The sequence below is a fragment of the Dromiciops gliroides genome, chromosome 4, assembly GCF_019393635.1.
Source record: "Dromiciops gliroides isolate mDroGli1 chromosome 4, mDroGli1.pri, whole genome shotgun sequence".
Taxonomy (NCBI): Eukaryota; Metazoa; Chordata; class Mammalia; order Microbiotheria; family Microbiotheriidae; genus Dromiciops; species Dromiciops gliroides.
This window is the reverse complement of record NC_057864.1, coordinates 153,313,001-153,334,438: the sequence shown is the minus strand read 5'-3', so window position 1 is coordinate 153,334,438 and position 21,438 is coordinate 153,313,001. Positions and strand designations below refer to the sequence as shown.

Genomic DNA, 21,438 nt, shown 5'->3' with positions numbered 1-21,438 from the left:
TAATCTTTATTTTATGAAGTAGGTATTATTGTATCTTTTTTCATGTGAGGAAATTAAGGCTCAGATAGATTAATTAATTTGCTTATGATTATACAATTTGTGCAAGAGACCCCAGGTCAGGCACGGACCAATGAAATTATAAGAAGACAAATGGAAATAGGAGTATATAACTGCAAAGCTCAACTTGACTTTCTTCCCCACATGTACCCAGTGCTTTCCTTCAAAGACCTTTGTTTTCAAAAATCAAGGATGAGGGGCAGCTAGGTGGCTCAGTGGATAGAGCATCTGCCCTGGATTCAGGAGTACCTGAGTTCAAATCCAGCCTCAGACACTTAACACTTACTAGCTGTGTGACCCTGGACAAGTCACTTAACCCCAATTGCCTCACAAAAAAAAAATCAAGGATGAATAGTCGCAAGGAACTATAGATGCAAATTAAGAGGAGCCCTGTATCTTCTCTCTCTTGATAAGCATGACTTCATCTTTAAAACAGTTTCCATTTGAGTGCAAAATAAGAAGTTATCTCAATCCCACCTCCATTACCATTCCTTGGTTTCTCAAAGCATAAAATGAGTTCTCCCTTAAGGACAATGACAGGTTAGAAACCCCACTCTATCTTCTAGGTCAGCTGCAATGTGGATTGAGTCTCTTCTACTTTTTCTCCATTATTTGTATTCATAACTCATCTGACTGATAGAGGAATGCTGTTAACCAATGGTTAGCTCCCTGTCATGGCTTGTAAAGTTTCTTTACCTGACCCTCATACAAATTATATGAAAGTAGCAGAACTCTGATGAGACAATCTAGCGTATACATCTTTAGATGACTGGATGGTAGAGTAAATTGTGACAGATTCCTTTTGGTCTGGAATATTAGGACGTTCAATCTTTTTCTGCAAAAGATATGTTTGTTTAGGACATAAGGGATAAGATGACAGTGGTATTTACATATAGATTAAAGACTCTAGGGTGGGTAGTATGATGAAAGTAAGGGATAGTTTGAGTCAGTGGGAGGTGTCATGTTCCAGACCCTAGTTTATGTGACCTAATGGAACCCAGAATTTTTTGACTTTTAAATATTGTAAGCCCTTGGTGGATCAGGAATGGAGAAGGAAATGAAATGTCTCCAATAAACAGGCCATGATGGCTCAGTAAAGGGATGAATAGCAGAGAACAAGGATCATGTTCTGGGAGGAAGAGAGGCAGCAAGGGTGTAGTGGAAAGTACATTAGATTTCTTAAGCCCCCTACTTCCTCATCTTCTCTGATCCAGGATGCCACTTGTTAGGGTTTTCATCCACCTCCTCAAGTGAAGATGTGTATATAACAATCCTTTATTTACTTGGTATATTCTCTCTGTAATATATAAGGTCCCTGAAGGCAAGGGCTATTTTTCCATTTGGTCTTTGTTATGCTGGTTCCTTGGGCATAGTAGGTCCTTAATATTGTTGGTTTGGAATGGATTTTACTTTCTCCAGTTTCTGTACCTAGTAGACCCTTAATGAATAATTGGTGTATTGTGAATGGGTGAATAAGTGATGGAATATGTACCACAGGAATCACTGAGTGTAGAACATGGAAAACTGAAGAAATCATATCTCCTTGATGAACATCATTTAATCTCCTCAGCTGGGAAGAAATATGACAGCTAAGTGATAGAATGCCTAAAGGGTCTATATGGAAGGGTAGCTCTTCCTAAGTCACCATATTCTCCCCTCTAAGAATACCTTCCAACTACTCTATATGTGGTTTGTATATGTCTGTTTATTTATATGTTGTTCCTTTCATTAGACTATAAGCTCCCTGAGGGATGGTTTTGCTTTTCTTTGTAATCCCCAGAACTTGATACAATCCCTGCCACATATTGTTGTTCAGTTGTGTCTGACTCTTAAGGATCCCACTTGGGGTTTTCTTGGCCATTTTCTTCTCCAGCATATTTTTACAGATGAGGAAATTGAGGCAAACATGGTTAAGTGACTTGCCCAGGGTCACATAGTCAGATTTGAACTCATGAAGAGGAGTCTTCCTGACTCCAAGCCCAGCACTCTATCCACTGTGACATCTAGCTGCCCTGGCAGTGATTGCTTAATAAATCCTTGTTGAACCACAAAACAATAGAAAATGAATGTTGCCAAATTTTAAAGAACAAGGGGGGGCTCCAAAGAAGAGACTTGAGAAACACTTCCTTCCATCCTTCACTTTATATGCAGAAGGGTGTGTGTGTGTGTGTGTGTGTGTGTGTGTGTGTGTGTGTGTGTGTGTGTGTGTGAGAGAGAGAGAGAGAGAGAGAGAGAGAGAGAGAGAGAGAGAGAGAGAGAGAGAGGATTATTTATGGGTGTGGAATATTGCATGTCAATTTTTTTTTCGATGTACTGAGTGGTCTTGCTGAAGATTTTTCTTCTCTTTTTGTTTAAAATAAATTCTTTGTTATGGGGCATGTCTCTTAGAGGGGAGAAAAGTATTCAGGGGACAATCTAGGTGATGTAAAATAAAAATATAATAGCACAAGTCTATTTTTTAAATGATTCCAGGAGTTGATTCTACTTAGGCAGATTGCATTCATTCATCCATTCATCAGACATTTATTAAATGTATACTACAAGCACTTCACAGGGGACCTCAGGTCTTTTTAGATGGAAGAAATATCTGCTTTTCACTTCCAGAAAAGTCCTTGGAATTCCAGATACCTGGTCCCTGATAGGTTCTGGAAGGAACTTCTGGTGCAGGGTGATCATATCCTAAAATATACGTGTCTGGAAGTCACAGTAAAAGGGTTGTAGCTACTGTCTGTCTACAAGAGTACACATATGTTGCTGGTAACAAGAAAATAATCAAAGTCCTGAGGCCCCAGAATACTCCATTTACATATAATCCCTACTAAACTAAACCCTCTAAACCTTCTGGTTGGCATTTACTGTCTGTGTGGCTGGGTATCAATTCCTTAATTTCCTCATCTGTAAATTGAAGGAGTCAGACTGGTTGGCCCCCCAAAGTTCCTTCTAGCCCTCAACCTGTAATTCTATGATCCTCAAGCATTTCTGTTTTCTTGGGGAAAATGTGAAATAGTCCATATTGGTGGTTTCTTTTCTCTTCACAAGCAGGGGAAAGCTGTTTTTCACAGTTTAAAAAAAGGAACTTGGAGACCCAGAATTTCTAGTTGAGACATTGACTCCATAGAAAGAAAAAATGACAGACTTTTAAAAAGTGGGGTAGAGGAAGAGAAGCTTGGACAGTTCCTACCTCTTCCAGGAAATTATTGGAAGCTGGCTTTGAAAGGTTACAAAAATATTTGGGTACTGTCACCTGCAGGTACTTACTAAATGGAGGTAGGGCATACATGATGCAAGGCCAGGGCTATCTGCTTGCATCAGGGGCTGTAGGCTGTTAGCATCAGGAATATAATTTCTCCTTCTCTTCTTCATATTGGTTCTGAGTTCCCCTATCTTACCTACATAAAACCTTTCAATCATTTGGACTGATTGAACTGACTGAACAGACTGCCTCTGAATTGTTAACTTACACACTCCATTCAATTTTATTTGGAGTATATGGTAATCTCCTTGGAACTTGTTTTTATTGTCTTTGTATTCCTAGGCTAGTTCAGTACCTAGACCAAGTTGCCTCAAGAGGCAAATTTGTATCATTGGATTCCTCAAGAGTAGGATGGATGAACATTTTCTGGGCATGTGTTTGATGGTTTTAAAAATCCAACCTTGATTACCCCCCCCCAAGCATTTCCAATAAATGAACATAAAGTATACACTTGAAAACCTCCAATAATAAAGAAGTCTCATGCTAGGCGTGTAATATGTGCAATGGATAGAGAGCTGACCCTGGAACAAGGAGGACCTGAGTTCAAATCTGTCCTCAGCCAGTTACTAGCTGTGTGACTCTGGGCAAGTCACTTAACCCTGATTGCCTCAGTTTCCTTATCTCTAAAATGAATTGGAAGGGGCAGCTAGGTGGTGCAGTGGATAGAGCACTGGCCCTGGAGTCAGGAGTACCTGAGTTCAAATCCGGCCTCAGACACTTAACACTTACTAGCTGTGTGACCCTGGGCAAGTCACTTAACCCCCATTGCCTCACTAAAAAAAAAAAAAAATGAATTGGAACAGGAAATGGCAAACCACTCCAGTTTCTTTGCCCAGAAAACCCCAAATGGGGTCATGGAGAATTGGATACAGCTAAATATCAACAACAATGTTGATTTGAATAGATGGAGTCAATAAGCATGGGTTATATATACTTATCATTGTGCCAGCTATTGTGGGAGTTAAAAGAACCATAGATTCATAGAATTTCAAAGCTGGAGAGCACAGAATCTTAGGATCATCAATCTAGAGGCCCTGGAGGGACCCCAGAGTCCAACATCTCTCTAAAGAGTTTAAATGACTTGCCCCCAGTCAACATATCTAGTAAGTGGCAGGGTATAGACTTCTCTGCCCTTGATGTACTTGGGAGGAGAGACTTGTGCTTATGCATCAGTCAGGAAAATCCCAGAAAGAAGCATATGATTATGTGTAAAACAGTGTGGTACAAATCTGAAACTCTATGGGAAGTCTGAGGAGGGGTCAGGGTAGACTGCAATGGTCTCCCGTGACTTTGTGGTCTAATGCACATGATATAGGAGCCCTTGTATAATTTTCTCCCTACTTTGTTTCCCTGGCTGGATTAGTAATATGGTTTTTATAATAGGTGGGGCAGCTTAGTGGATCAGTAGAAAGAACAACAGCCTTTTAGTTAGGAGGACCTGAGTTCAAATTTGGACTTAGACACTTACTAGCTCTGTGACCCCAGACAATCACTTAACCCTGTTTGCTTCAGATTCCTCATCTGTAAGATGGACTGGAGAAGGAAATGGCAAACCACCCTTATATCTTTACTGGAGAGAGTTGCACACAACTGAAATGACTGAATAGCAAGAGGTGTCAATTGGATGGCTGAAAGAACTTACCCTATATGGATGATTGACTTGTTCATATACTGTGGTCCCCTCAGTGGCAGCCTCTGTTGACACAAAAGGCAGGATCAGCAAAATAGAGACTTCCTGACCCCACCAACCAAGTGTCTTATACAGCCCTGAAGACTTCCTGCCCAAAGAACACTGGGTCTAGAGTCAAGAGAAAGTTGAATTCAAGTCCTGGCTCTGACATTTACTTTAGTATGATTCTAGGCAAACCACTTAATTTCTCTATGCCTCAGTTTCTCTATAAGTGAAACAGATGATAAGGATACTTGTACTACTTATCTCAAAGATCTATTTATTGTGAAGAAAGTGCTTTTCAAGTACTATATACATGAATTATGCCATCTGTAAGTTTGATAAAGGGCAGTTAGGTAGTGCAGTGGATAAAATATCGTCCCTGGAGTCAGGAAGACTCATCTTCCTGAGTTCAAATCTGGTCTTAGACACTTACTAGATGTGTGACCGTGGCTTAGTCTTTTTTTTTTACTTTTATTTTCCAAATTACGTGTAAAAACAAATGTTGACATCAATTTTTTAAAAAGAACTTTGTGTTCCAACTTCTCTTCTTTCCCTCCCCTCCTCCCCTCACCCTAAGAACTCAAACAATTCATCATAAATTATACATGAGTAGTCATGGCAAACAATTCTACATTATTTAGGTTGTGAGAGAAAACAGATAAAAGCAAAACTTCAGATTAAGTATTGTCAAAAAAAAATGTTTCAGTCTGTTTTCAGATGCTATCAGTTCTTTCTCTGTAGATGTACTGCAATTTTCCTAAGTTCTTCAGAGTTATATTTGATCATTGCCTTGCTGAAAATAATCATGTGCTTCAGAGCAGATCATCTTACACTAATGCTGTTATTTTGTATACAGTACATTTTCTCTCTGCTTCAGTTCATGTAGGTCTTTCCAGATTTTTCTGATCGCATCCTGTTCATCATAATTTTTATATAGTACCTTGAACTTGATAGAGAATTTTCTTCACAATAGCCCAGCAGAGTAGGTACCATATGTTTTGACATTGTAGTCAATCATCATCACTATTTCCCTCCATCCCATTCCCTTCTAATGATATTTATTCTATTGTCTATCTTATTTTGCCCTAATCTTCCTCAAAAGTGTTTTGCTACTGACTGCCCCCTCCCCACTCTACCCTCCCTTCATTCACCCTTCCCTCCTTATCCTCTTCCCTTCCTACTTTCCTGTAGGGTTAAATAGATTACTCTTCCCTATTGGGTGCGTGTGTTATTCCCTCCTTGAGCCCACTCTGATGAAATTATGGCCTTTGAGCTAATTCTGTTTTCTAAATTTTTTTTCTTCCTCCCTCCCTCCTCAACTCTCCCTATGAAATCAAGCAATTCAATATATGTCATACATGTGATGCTATGCCAAATATCTTCACCTTCCTCTAAAGTGTTTTGCTTTTTACAGCTCCCTCCCCCAAACTTCTCTTCCCTCCTTCCCCTCTTCTCCCCAACCCCCATCTCCTTCTCCTCCCACTTTTCCTCAGGGCAAAAATATATTACTATACCTGCTTGAGTATGTATGTTATTCCCTCTTTGAGCCAATTCTGATGATAATGAGGTTCACTTGCTCCCCCTCTTCCCCTCTGCTCCATAGGCTTTTTTATTGTTTCCTTCATGTGAACTACCTCTCCCCATTCCACCTCTCCCCTCCCCCCTCCCCCAGTCTATTCCTCTTACCCCTCACCTCTATTTTAAAGATGTCTCATCATGGGTTAGCTAGGTGGCACAGTGGACAAAGCACCAGCCCCGGGCCCAGGAGGCCCAGAGCCCAAATCCAGCACCAGACAACCCACCTTGTTTGCTCCACAAAGAACAAGGATACACAAAAAAATAAATGCTTTACAAATATCATCCCTTCATATTCATTTCAGACCTGTGTCTTCTGTGTATTCCTTGCTGAAAAAGTTCTTATGAGTTGGAATTATTATTTTCTCATGTATGACTGTAAACAGTTTAACCTTTTAATGTCCCTCGTGATTTCTTTTTCCTGTTTACCTTTTTATGATTCTCTAGGGTCTTGTATTTGATATTCAAATTTTCTATTCAGTTCAGGTCTTTTCATCACAAATGCCTGAAAGTCTTCTTTTCATTGAAATCCCATTTTTTTCCTCTGAAAGATTATAATCAGTTTTGCTGGGTACGTGATTTTTGGCTGCAGTCCTGGTTCCTTTGCCCTCTACAATATAATATTCCATGCCCTCTGATCCTTTAATGTAGAAGCTGCTGGATCTTGCTTTATCCTTATTGGAGCCCCACAGTATTTGAATTCCTTTTTTCTAGCTGCTTGCAATATTTTCTCCTTGACCTGGGAGCTCTGGAATTTGGCTATAATATTCCTGGAGATTTTCCTTTTGGGATCTCTTTCAGGAAGTGATAGGTGGATTCTTTCAATTTCTATTTTAGCTTCTGCTTCTAGAATATCAGGGAACTTTTCCCTCACTATCTCTTGGGGGATGGTATCTAAGCTCTTGTTTTGGTCATGGTTTCCAAGTAGTCCAATGATTTTCAAATTATCTCGCCTGGATCTATTTTCCAGGTCAGCTGTTTTTCCAAAGAGATATTTCACATTGCCCTCTATTTTTTCATTCAATTGGATTTGCTTTACTGTGTCTTGGTTTCTCATAAGGTCGCTAGCTTCCATTTGTTCAATCCTAATTCTTAGGCAATTATTTTCATCAGACAGTTTTTTTAATCTTTTCCATTTGACTTTTCAAACTGTTGACTTTTTTTCTCATGACTTTCCTGCATTACTATCATTTATCTTTCCATTCTTTCCTCCCTCTCTCTACATCTTCCTTCTATCTCTCCTACTTTCTCTTCAAAGTCCCTTTTGAGAGCTTCCATAGCCTGAGACCAGTTCATATTTTTCTTGAAAGCTTTGGATGCAGGGGCCCTGTGGTTGGTTTCCTCATTTTAGGCTGCACCTTGATCTTCCTTGTTCCTGAAAAAGCTTTCTATTGTTCTGAACTTTCTTTGCTTGCTCATCTTTTACTTGATTTTAAACTGTCCACTGGGTGGGGGGGGGGTGTGCTGCTTCTCAGCTCCACTCCTGTTCCCAGCTTCAGAGGGTCCCAGGTGTTTTGGTTTGAGGGAGGGCAGGTTTTACTCTCACTTGGCCTGTTCTTTGGTCCAGAGATAATCTCAAGCCTACTTACTAAACAACCAACCAGCAAAGCTTTCTGTGGTGTGTTTCTTAGCTTTGATGATCCTGTGCCCCTCCCCGACCTGGGCCTCCCACTGCTCAGGATTTCTTCCTGGTTCCCTGCTGGGGTGGGACAGCTGAATTCCTCCCCACCCCCATCCTGCTGGTACCCCTGCACTTTACCCCCCTGCCAGCTGTTCAGCTCTCTCACCCAACCACATGCTCAGTTCCAGAAGATGCTGATTTGGATGCTCTGGGGTAAATTCCTCAGGCGGTGTGTCTGGTGTGTCTGTTAGTGCAATTGTGGGGTTAGACTTCCAGCATGGCCCCCTGAAATCTATCTATAACTGGAGAATAATCTCAGCCTGTATTTTTGTGTGTTTTTATGCTCCAGGGATTCTTTTATTACTGTTTTTGGGGTGATTGTATCAACAGCCCTATGCATTTAGTGCCTTTCCTCCGCCAACTTGGCTCCAGTCCTCCCCTCCACCCCGTAAGTCTTTTAACCCTATTTGCCTTAGTTTCCTCATATGTAAAATGAGTTGGAGAAGGAAATGGCAAATCACTCCAGTGTCTTTTCCAAGAAAACCCCAAATAAGATCAAGAAGAATCAGATACAACCAAAACAACTAAACATTAACGACAAAAGTTTGATAAGTGTGCCATCTATGAGTTCACCCAAATTATTGATAAAAGTATTGAAAGCAACATGGCCGAGGACAGAATCTTGACACATACCACTGGGACCTTCCCTCATTTAATTTCTTTCTTTCTTTTTTTTTTTAGTGAGGCAATTGGGGTTAAGTGACTTGCCCAGAGTCACACAGCTAGTAATTGTTAAGTGTCTAAGGCCAGATTTGAACTCAGATCCTCCTGAATCCAGGGCTGGTGCTCTATCCACTGTGCCACCTAGCTTCCCCCCCTCATTTAATTTCTATCTGTTGATATCTTAGGGTACCATCACTTAATTAGGTACAAACCCACATTAGTGTTCTATCACCCAGTCTATATTTCTCCATTTATATATATATAGGGCCACACAGCTAGTAAGTGTCAAGTGTCTGAGGCTGGATTTGAACTCAAGTCCTTCTGAATCTAGGGCTTATGCTTTGTCTACTGTACCACCTATATGCCCCTTCTCCATTTATATTGAAGGATTTTGTGAGACACTATGTCAAAAGGCTTGCTGAAATCCAGATATATTTTTTCCTAAGTTCTTATTCCTTTTTGATTGTGAAGGCAAGACATAGACATGGGATCCTGAGCTGAGAATAACTAGTTCTGAATACAGTGAAATAGGGCCTCGTGGTTCTTGTATGATGTATTTCTCTTGATATGACCCAGAATAATTTCCACAATATTATATAACTGACTCAGGATCAGCCTGTGAGCTTTGTCAAAATTATTTCCAAACATTCCTCAAGTAACTCTCCATATGTGGCTTAGGGCAAAGAGTTAGATAGATATACTCTTTGCCCTCTGGGAGAGGGGAACTGGATAGGTGGTGGTTCATGGTGAATGGGCTCCGGGAAGATCTCTTTTGGTTCTGTTCTAAGCATTAGGAGGCAGGGTCTATGCGTATTGACTATATTCCAATTAGAGGCAGAATATTACCTGTAGATTTCCATCCCTTATTGTTCCCCTTGTATTTCCAAGAGCTGTTGTATTCATTGAATCTCAGAGTTGGAAGGAACTATAGAGGTCACAAGATCATAGATTTTGAGCTGGAAGGGACCTTAGGGGCTATCAAGGTCAACCCCCTCATTTTACAGATGAGATAACTAAGTCACAAAGAGGCTGACTTTCCCAAGGTCAAACAGCTAGTAAGTGTCTGAGGTATGATTTGTACCCAGATCTCCCTGATGCCAGATCCAGGTCCCTCCCTATCTATTACACTATAGATCATTCAGTCCTACTTGTACACGAATAAAAAAGTCCTCTAGTATCTCCAACAAATGGTCCTCAGCCTATACTTGAAGATTTTGAATGATGGCAAAATCATCACCTCTTGAGGCAGCCCATTCCAATTTTCGACAGCTTTCTTCCTCTGTTTGAGGCTCTGAAATGCATTGTGAGTCCTTCTGTGGTATGCTTTGATCCTGGAAGAGCTATGTCCTTCAGTTTACTTGTGAGGTAGGAATGGAGTCACTAATAGCAGTCCAAGGATTGGTACTATGCATTCTCTTCTACTCCAGAAATGCAAGGATAATCTGTTCATAGAGTACTGCTATCCTGGACCTTCCTCCTGTGTTGAATCATTGGAGGGGTCAGGGCTCTAGAAGCATCCCTGGCATCCCTGTTATGGGCTGGCTATGCCATCAATGATCATTGGCCAGCTAATGACATTTCAGGGACAAATTCAAACTACTGTGATGTCAGAGGACGTCAGAGTTGGAAGGAACTTGTCTTAAGGCCTTAAGTTTCATCATCAGCAGAGTGGAGAGAATAAATCTACTCCCATTTGGGAGTATGATTGAAGAGAGACCCATTTTTCTGGGGAGAGATCCAGAATTGGATGGAACTCTGAGGGTGGAATCTCTCTCTACCAATGCAGATCAGCACCTGGACTGTATTTTATATCCTGAGTTGTATGAAGACACTGAGAAATTAAATTGCTTGCCCATAGTAACACAACTAATAAGTGAAAGAGGAAGGACTTAAAACTAGCTCTTCTTGACAGCAAAATACTGTTCCCTACCATCAGTAGCACTGTCTAATAGGGCTCTTGCTACCATGATCTCATGTCCCCCTAACCACAGAGTGCCTCTTTCTGTCTCTTTCATTCCCCTTTTCCACCATGTAACAATCCCAACAGTGCCAATCCTGGTAGCTCAGAATATGGAAACTTACCCCGTTGCTGAACATGGTTTGTTGAGAATTGCATGAAAGTTGAAAAGATAAACCCAGAGATTGAAGAAGATGATGAAGAGAGAAGTCATTAACCCTTGGCCCTATTCCCCTCCCCATTCCAATATCTCCTGGAAAGGGTAGGAAGGAATTCAAGGGTGGAAAGGTGGGACAGATTGTGCTGGACAGTCAAGTCCCATGTGTAATGAAGAGTCTTTCCAAGTGAAAGAAAGAAGAATGGTTCCAGGTGGTAGGCCTTTGATTTTCAATAGGATATCTCCCACACAAGGTCATTGTATGTTCCAGAAACCATTTGAATAGATTAGTCAATTTATGGATTGACTCTGTGATCCACTCAGGTGATAGCTGGGGATAGAGGTCCCAATATTGGCCCCCAAATCAGAGTGATGGGCTTCACCAAAGCAAAGAGGTTTGGGGATAATGAGAAGATGAATGTATAGCCAGGATACATATCACTACAATCCTGGAGTAGTAGGGAAAATCAATTAGTAATACAAGTTACAGAAACTCATCTTTCAAGGAAATCTCACCTTGTCTATTTTTGATCCAAAAAATAATTCCAAACATGATGGCTACACACAGCACAACTGGAAATAAAATTCCAATGACCAGCATAACATAATTTACAGATGATGGTCCTTGAGGATTTGGAAAGGAAAAGATAACATGAGTGGTAATGGGGAGACTGAGCCAGAGTCCCTGCTGAGCTGCTTCTGGAATTTCCTCTCTAAATCTGGCCATCCTGATGACTTGGTCAGGATACAATGGGATGAGTAGGAACCACATCTTAGGGAGGGTAATCTGGTGGTCCCTGGTCAGAGCTGGGAGAAGTTGGCTCTCCTGAGATCCTTGTCTTTGAGTTCTGTGTGCTGAAAAGATGTGGGGTTGTGGAGGATGATGGAGGGATATTGGGGTAGAAAAGGCAATAGGCTTTGAAAGCTCTGAAGGGAGAAGCTCGGGACCCTGGGACATTCTTGGTCTCTCTTAAAAGAAGTTCTGTTGGGTTCTGTGCCCAGGGAGCTCTGGTAAGCAGTATGGGGCAGGAGAAAGAAATTAGATTTAGAGTCAGGACACTTGAATTCAAAGCCTAATCTTCCATTTCCATGTATGACCACAGGCAAATCATTGAACCTTCCTGGGTTTTGGTTTGCTCATTTGTAGAAAGAAGTATCTGTGTGTGTGTGTGAGGAGGGGGTTTGAGTTTGAACGGGATGGTCCCTTCTGTCTCTAGATCCTATAATGCTATGAAAGGCACTTTTTTGGAGGACAGAATTGGGAAGGAGGTCAGTCTGTTTCCTGGAGCTGTTCAGGGCTTCTTGTGAAACTCCTGGAGAGACAGGAAGCCCTGTACAGAGCCCTGCAAAAGGGTTTGGCTGGGCGCTTTGATTGCTGACAGGATTTGTGACTCTGCAGATATATTTTGGCTCACTTTCCCCAGGTCTCCAGGACACTGTCAAGATGGGTCCCTGATGGGGGGTGACTTCCTCTTCATCTTTCAGGGATATCCAATCATAAGTCACATTTTTTCTTCCTTTCCTATGGAGCACTGCAGGATGAAATTACAGGTACCATTTTCAGACTCTGTCAAGTTTACCGTGATTCGGGGTTTGCTCAGTTCCTCTGTGTGGGGGAAAAGACATGAAATTGAGGACAAATAACTTAGCTCCTTGGAATAAAGACTTCCTTGCATAAGTATTCTTATTGATTCCTTTGGTGAAAGTTGCTACCTGTGGAGGCTCTATGAATGACTATAAAAGTAGATTTAGGAATTCATGTCTTACCAAGGAGTGGTATGGCAGAGGGACCTAGAGGTATGACTAGAGTAACTATAGAAAAAAAAGGTAGAAGGATAAAGGAGAAGGTTGAGGCTAGGATAGTTTGAAGTGAAAGTGGAGACTCCTATAGAGACTAGACTTGGAGACTAGGGAAAGCCTTCACTAGGAAACTGGGCATCTGGGGTGGCACTGAAAACCATGGTCAGAGCTAGTAGCATGGAAAGTGACTTTAGCTGGAAAGGGTGGGGAGGAGTCAGAAACTATTAAGAGGAGGAAATGGAATGGGGAGGAAAGAAACCTTGGGACACCACAAAGGGAGGTTTCTTTTGCCCTCCACAAGGATGCAGACCATTTGGGAACCTAGCTACTGAGGTCAAGTTAATCCTCCCTATACCAATGAAATTACGAATCCAGCAAAAACATTTTTCATACATAGTTAAGCTTGTGACTTACCATAAACATATAGGAAGTATTCTTGAATTAAGGTTTCAGAAGAACTCTTTATGTTTATTTGTGCTCTGTAGAAATATTCATCTTCCATTGTCAAATTGTTGATTTGCAAGGAGTAGTCTGGCTTGAGGACTTCCAGTCAATTATAGTACTTGGTATCAGTTATTATGACATTGGTTTTTTGTTCTGTTACATTGATAGTGGCAAGAGGGTGGCGAGAAAGCCAGACAATATTTCGAATATTCCTGTTTGGTGAGATGTTCAAGGGGAGAATGCATGACTTCCCCACAGTCCCTATCAACGATGATGGCACTTTGTTCTCTACAGAGACTGCTTCTCCTGCAGATAGACACAGTAGAGAAACTGCAGTGGCAGTCTCCTTTGCCCTCTCCCATCCCCCTTTCCATTCCTCTCTAAACACTTTAGCTTATGGAAGTGATGGTCAGAAATAGGTTTGGGGTGCAGAGTTTTGGTTCTTTTTAAATTTTTATTTATTTATTATTTTTTTTTAGTGAGGCAATTGGGATTAAGTGACTTGCTGAGGGTCACACAGCTGTTAAGTGTCAAGTGTCTGAGGCTGGATTTGAACTCGGGTCCTCCTGAATCCAGGGCCGGTGCTCTATCCACTGCGCCACCTAGCTGCTCCCCAATACATCTATCTTTTAAGAATTTTATCATTATTGTGGCAGTTAGAGTAATTCTATATATAGAGAGACTACAGAAGAGAATTGTCAGGATGATATAAAAATAAATATGGATAGGTAAAAAAACAATGTGCCCTGGGAAAAGGGGTAAGGGAAAGGAAGAATGGAGAAAATTATCTCACATAGAAGAGGTATTCAAGGAAGAGCTTTTACAGTGGAGGGGGAAATGGTGTGGGGGTGTTAGGAAACATTGGAACTGCACTTAATTTAAATTGGTTCAAAAAAGTAAAGTATATCTACATACTAAACTGGTTATAGAAATCTATCTTACCAAACAGGGAAGTAAGAAAGAAAGGTGATGACAGAAGGGTAGATAACAGAAGGCAGTGGTCAGAAGTAAAACAGAATTTAGAGGAGGGACAGGATAAAAAGAAAGAGAGAAGGATAAACAGAAGAAAATAAGATATAAGGAAATGCACAATTAGTTATCATAACTATGAATGTGAATGAGATGAACTTACACATAAAACAGAAGCAGATAGCAGAATAGATTAGAAACCAGAATCCCACAATCTGTAGTTTACAAGAAACACACTTGGAGTAGAGACACACATACAGAGTTAAAATAAGGGGCTAGAGCAGAATCTATTATGCTTCAACTGAGGTTAAAAAAGGTAGGGGTAACAATCATGATCTCAGACAAAACAAAAGCAAAAATGAACCTAATTAAAAGGAATAAGCAGGTAAACTGCATCTTGCTGAAAAGGCACCTTTGAAGTAATAGCAATGCTAAACATATGTACACCAAATGGCATAGAATCCAAAATTTTAAAAGAAAAGTTAAATGAATTATAGAAAGAAATAGACAGTAAATTTATATTACCAAGGGATCTTAATTTTCTCCTTTCAGAGATAAATAAATCTAACTATAAAATAAATAAGAAAGAAGTCAAGGAAATGAATAAAATTGTTGAAAATTTAGTTATGAGAGATGTCTGGAGAAAACTGAATGGGAACAAATAGGAGTACATCTTTTTCTCAGCTATACATGGTACCTTCATGTTTAACAATGTATTAGGGCATAAAATTGAAAGTAAGAAAACCCTTGAACTAATAAATAAAACTAGAAGCAATTTTAATGATAAAAAACAACACCAAAATAGAGAACCCATTGGTTAATTTGATTAAAAAACCCACATTACTAGTATCAGAAATGAAAAGTATCAATGAAGATGAAATTAAAGCAATTATTAGAAGTTATTTTGGTTAATTATATACTAGTAAGACTGACAATCTGAGTGAAATGGATGGATATTTACAAAAATATAAATTGCCAAGATTAACAGAAGAAGAAATGTAATACTTGAAGCCATCAGAGTTCCCTAAGAAAAAAATTCCCAGGACCAGATGGATTTACAAGTAAATTCTATCAAACATTTAAAACACAATTAATCCCAATGCTATACTATATAAACTATTTTAAAAAAATCTAATAAACATTTTTACTTATAGTTTTGGGTTCCAATTTTTATCCCTCCTCTCCTCCTTCCTGTTTCCCCTCCCTGAGGTGTCAAGCAATCAGATATGGGTTAAACATGTATGATTATGTAAAACATTACCAAATTTATAATTTTGTACAAGAAAACTTGATTAAAAGAAAAAAATGAAAGAAAGTGAAAAATAGCATGCTTCAGTCTGTGTTCAATCAACATCAGTTCTTTCTTTAGAGGTGTATAGTCTGTTTCATCAATAGTCCTCTGGGGCTGTCTTGGATCATTGTATTGAGAATAGTCAAGTTATTCACAGTTTTTCATCAAACAATTTTGTTGTCTCTGTACACAATGTTCTCTTGATTCTGCTCAATTTACTATACATGATTTCATACATATCTTTTCAGACCTTTCTGAAGTCACTGTGCTTGCCATTTCTTTTAATGTAATAAAAATTTTTATTTATAGTTTTGGGTTCCAATTTTTTATCCCTCCTTCCCTTCCTCCCCTCTCTCCTCCCTGAGGCAGCAAGCAATCAGATATAGGTTATACATAAATATGTATATTATGTAAAACCTTACCACATTTGCCCTTATAATCATTTTTTAAAAAAAGAAATAGGTAAATGAACCCTCATTGCCCTGCAAAAAAAGGGGGAGGCAAAAAAAGGAGTCCTACCAAATTCCTTTTGTAAAACAAATGTAGTTTTGATACCTAAGCCAGGGAGAGCAAAAGCAGAGAAAGAAAACTATAAACCAATTTCCTTAATTAATATCAAGGCAAAAATTTTAAATAAAATACTAGCAAGAAGATTATGGAAATATATCACAAAGATTAGACACAATTACTAGGTGGAATTTATATCAGGAATGCAGGGCTGATTCACTATTAGAAAAACTATCAGGGGGGCAGCTAGGTGGTGCAGTGGATAGAGCACCAGCCCTGGATTCAGGAATACCTGGGTTCAAATCCGGCCTTAGACATTTGATACTTACTAGCTGTGTGATCCTGGGCAAGTCACTTAACCCCCATTGCCCCACAAAAAAAAAAAAAAAGAAAAACTATCAGTACAACTGACCATATCAATAACAAAACCCACAAATATCACACAATTATCTCAATAGATGCAGAAAAAGATCTTGGCACAATATAACACACATTCTTATTAAAAATACATGCGAGAACAGAAATCAATGGAGCCTTTCTTGAAATGATAAGTAATATCTATTTTAGTCCAAGAGCAAGCCTTATCTGTAACAGGAATAAATTTGAAGCCTTCCCAATAAGATGAGGAGTGAAATAAGGATACCCATTATCATGACTATTATTCATTGTTGTACTACAATTGTTAGCTATAGCAATAAGATAAAAAAGAAGAAATTTAAGGGAAAAAATGGGCAATGAAAAAACTATTATATGATCTTACACTTAAAAAACCCTAGAGAAACATGTCAAAATTAGTTGAAAAAATTAACAACTTCAATAAAGTTACAGGATATAAAATAAATCCACATAAATCATTAACATTTCTATATACTACTAAGAATACCCATCAGCAAGAGATAGAAAGAGGCATTCCATTTAAGGTAACTGTAGATAATATAAAATACTTTGGAGTCTACCTGCCAAGACAAAACCAAGAACTATATGAACACAATTACAAAACACTTTCCACACAAAGACAGTTCTAAACCATTGTAAAAATATTAATTGTTCAGGGGGTAGATCAAGCCAATATATTAAAAATGACACTTACTGGGGGCGGCTAGGTGGTGCAGTGGATAAAGCACCGGCCCTGGATTCAGGAGTACCTGAGTTCAAATCCGGCCTCAGATACTTGATACTTACTAGCTGTGTGACCCTGGGCAAGTCACTTAACCCCCATTGCCCCGCAAAAAAAAAAATGACACTTATACCTAAGTTAATTTTCTTATTCAGTACACTAATTGAATTACCAAAGAATTAGTTTATAGAGCTAGAAAAATAATAATAAAATACATCTGGAAGGAGAAAAGGGCAAGAATATCAAGTAAATCAATAAAGGTAAAGAAAAGTGGCCTAGTAGTCCCTGAATTCAACTATATTACATAGTGATAATCCTCCAAACAATCAAACTGGTTAAGAAATAGAGTGGTGGATCAGTGGAATAGATTAGGCATACAATACACAGTAGTAAATGACCACAGTAATCTGTTTGACAAATCCAAAGATCCAAGCTTTTGGGGTAAAGATTCAACATTTGATAAAAATTCCTGGGAAAACTGGAAAGCAGTTTGACAGAAACTAGGCTTAGACCAACATTCACATTATATACCAAGATGAGGTCAAAATGGATCAATGATTTAGACATAAAGGGTGATATAAATAAATTAGGAAAACATGGAAAAAATGTACCTGTTAGGTCTATGGATATGTAAAAAGTTTATGAAGAAACAAGGGATAAAGAGAATTACTGGAAGTAAAAGGGATAATTTTGATTGCATGAAATTCAAAAGTCATATGAAAAAATGCTTCAAATCACTACTGATTAGAGACATGTTATTTAAAGCAACTGAAATACCACCCACACCTATCAGATTGGGTAACTTAACTTGAAAGAAAAATGATAAATGCTGAAGGGGATGTGGAAAAATTCAGACACTAATTCACTGCTGGTGGAGTTGTGAACTAGTTTAACCATTCTGGAGAACAATTTGAAACTACACACAAAGAGGTATAAAAACCATGCATACCTTTTGACCTAGCAATATCACTACTAGATCTGTATACCAAATAAATCAAAGACAAGAGGAAAGGATCTATTTATACAAAATTATTTATAGCAGCTTTTTTTTTTTGGTCATGTCAAAGAATTGGATATTGAGGGAATGCCCATCAATCGGGCTGAACAAATTGTGGTATGTGATTATGATGGAATACTATTATGCTGTAAGAAATGAGAATAAGATGGTTTCAGAAAATCATTGGAAGACTTAGATAAACTGATGCAATGTGAAGTGAGTAGAACCAGAAAAGCAATGTTGTAAAGATGATCACCTGTGAAAAATTTAGTTAATATGATCCAAGAAAATTCCAAAAGGATCCAGGATGAAAAATGCTATCCAGCTCCAGAAAGAGAACTGATGAACTCTGAATGCATAGTGAAGCATACTTTTTTCACTCTTTGTTTTTACTGTTTTATTTTGTTTGTTTTCCTTTGCCATATGAGTAATATGGGAAAATTTTGCATAACTTGCCATGTATAATTGATATCAAATTGCTTGCCTTCTGAAGGGGGGAGGGGAGGGACAGGAGAGAGGGAAAGAGTTTGGAACTGAAAATTTTTTTTTAAAATGAGTGGGTTTTTTCATGTAATTGAGAAATATTTACTGAAATAAATCAAAATCATTTAAAAAGATAAATTTATACAAACAATAAACTGGATTGAGGATTCATTATTTAAAAAATCTGCTTGGGGAAATTGATTAGCAATTTGGTGGGAAAAGCGTTTAGACTCATTCTTGTTGTTTTGTTTTGTTTTTTGCAGGGCAATGAGGGTTAAGTGACTTGCCCAGGGTCACAGAGCTAGCAAGTGTCAAATATTTGAGGCCGGATTTGAACTCAGGTCCTCCTGAATCCAGGGCTGTTGCTCCATCTACTGCACCACCTAGCTGCCCCCCCTAGACTCATTCTTATACTTACACAATGTACTTCATGTAATTCTGGAGGGATGATAGATTTAATCATAAAAAAGATGGAAGATAGTAGAATAAATGTTTATCTCAGAGATTTTTTCAATTCAATAAATAGAAAGATTATTAATGTCAAGAGAGATTTGTGGGGGCGGCTAGGTGGCACAGTGGATAAAGCACCGGCCCTGGATTCAGGAGTACCTGAGTTCAAATCCAACCTCAGACACTTGACACTTACTAGCTGTGTGACTCTGGGCAAGTCACTTAACCCTCATTGCCTTGCAAAAACAAAACAAAACAAAAACAAAACCAAAACCAAAACCAAAAAAAAAGAGATTTGTGGGGCAGCTAGGTGGCACAGTGGATAGAGCACCGGCCCTGGAGTCAGGAGTACCTGAGTTCAAATCCGGCCTCAGACACTTAACACTTACTAGCTGTGTGACCCTGGGCAAGTCACTTAACCCCAATTGCTTCACTAAAAAACAAAACAAAGAGAGATTTGCTTGGCTATGTTAAAATAAAAATTTTCTGTGCAAAACCCCCATTATAAATGACAAAAATTAAATTGTGAAACTATATTTGTAGGAAAGCATGTAAGATAATAACATCTAAAATATATTAGTATTATTAAGAAATCAGAGTGCTAACTCCCAGCATACAATGGCTAAATGACCAAAGAAAATAAACAATTTATAAAAGGAAACACATTGTTAATAATCTTATAAAAAAGGCTCAATCTCACTAATGATCAAAGAAATATAAATTAGAAATATTTTTAGGGAGACCTCACATCTATCAAATTGGCAAAAGTTATTGAAATCTGATTCTCAACAAAGCTGAGTGGGAAAGGAATATCCCCGAGTTCCATGCTGCCTGTGGAAAGTGATTCCAGATTGGTGGAGAGATTGATAACCCCTTTTTGTTCAAAGATTTTCATGGCAGCGTTATGTGTAATTGCAAAAAACTGTTCACAACCTGCATGAGTCATTATAGAACAATAAATGTGTTGATTAGTCCTCAGGCATGTTGCTACAGCAGCCTCATTCCAAAGGAGTGTTTACAGTGCCTTGAGATAGTACCGTAAGCAGAAGTAGTTGGGGGGAGGGGTGTGGGGGTGGTTTTCGAGGGGGGAAGTAAACTGAATGTGGTGTATAGTGCTTCTAAGACAGAATTAGATACTTTGTAGAGTAGCAACAACAGCATTCTAGGGGAGTTCCTGGACTACACTAAAGAGCTTTGGGAGGCACAGTGACAATGTGGAGAAGCAAATCTAGACTTACACAATCCACCTGATACTTGAGGTCTGGGTTTGCTCTTGTACATTGTGGTACCACCTATCAAAGCTGCTCAGTGTGATCCAGTAGCACCCTCACCAATCTATTACTGGTGGTCCTCCCCTCAGTCTCAGCACTAGGTCACACAAATTACCTTGAGACTGGACAAACTTTAAGAAGCCTTTGGACTCATCAGAAGGAGAGGGGTCAAAGCTGGTGGCTACTGGTTACATTCTTGATGACATGGCAAAAGTTTATGTGCTCAGATTACCAAATGAGATAATGGACAAAATCTGTATATGTGTGAGTTATTGTAATTTCCCCAATGTGGGCATGATCTCCACTAACACAAATCATGAACCTGGTATAACTTGACAGATATAATAGGATCATAGATTTAGAAGAAGAAAGGAAAGAAACTAGCATTTATGAAGTGCTTACTATATGCCAAACTGTGCAAAGGGACCTCAGAGTATATTCACATTTATATAGCATTTTAAAGTTTACAAAGCATTTTCTTTACAGTAACCCTATCAATTAGATAGTCAGACTATTATTACCATGACTCTCATTTAATAGAGTAAAAAAACTGATCCCAAAGAGATTAAGTGACTTGCCCAAGGTTTTAGGACTACTAGTAATAATAGCTAACATTTATATAGCATAGCATTTTAAGGTTTGCAAAGTTTTAACTATATCATTTTATCCTTAAAATAGCCCTGGGATGTAGGTACCATTATCATCCCTATTCTATAGATGAGGAAACTGAGTTTTTTGAAATGATGAGCAGGAGGAGTTCAGAGAAACCTGGAGGGTCTTGCGTGGGCTGATGATGAGTGAGATAAGCAGAACTAGAAGAACATTGTACACAGTAACATCAACATTGAGTGTTGATCTACTGTGATGAACTATATTCTTCTCACCAATGCAATGGCACAGAAGAGTTCCAGGGAACTCGTGATGGAAGAGGATCTCCAAATCCAGGAGAAAAAAAAAAAGAACTGTGGAGTATAGATGCTAAATGAACCATACTATTTCTTTTGTCTTTGATGCTGTTGTTTTTTTTTCTATTTTGAGGTTTTCCATCATTGCTCTGATTCTTTTTCTCTTATAACATGACTAATGCAGAAATA

The 21,438-nt window shown here is 38.9% G+C and overlaps 1 pseudogene; it reads right to left on the bottom strand.

Annotated features, from left to right (window-relative positions):
- Positions 1-769: 769 nt before the first annotated feature.
- LOC122754717 overlaps positions 770-21,438 on the bottom strand; it is a 40,266-nt pseudogene continuing 19,597 nt past the window's right edge.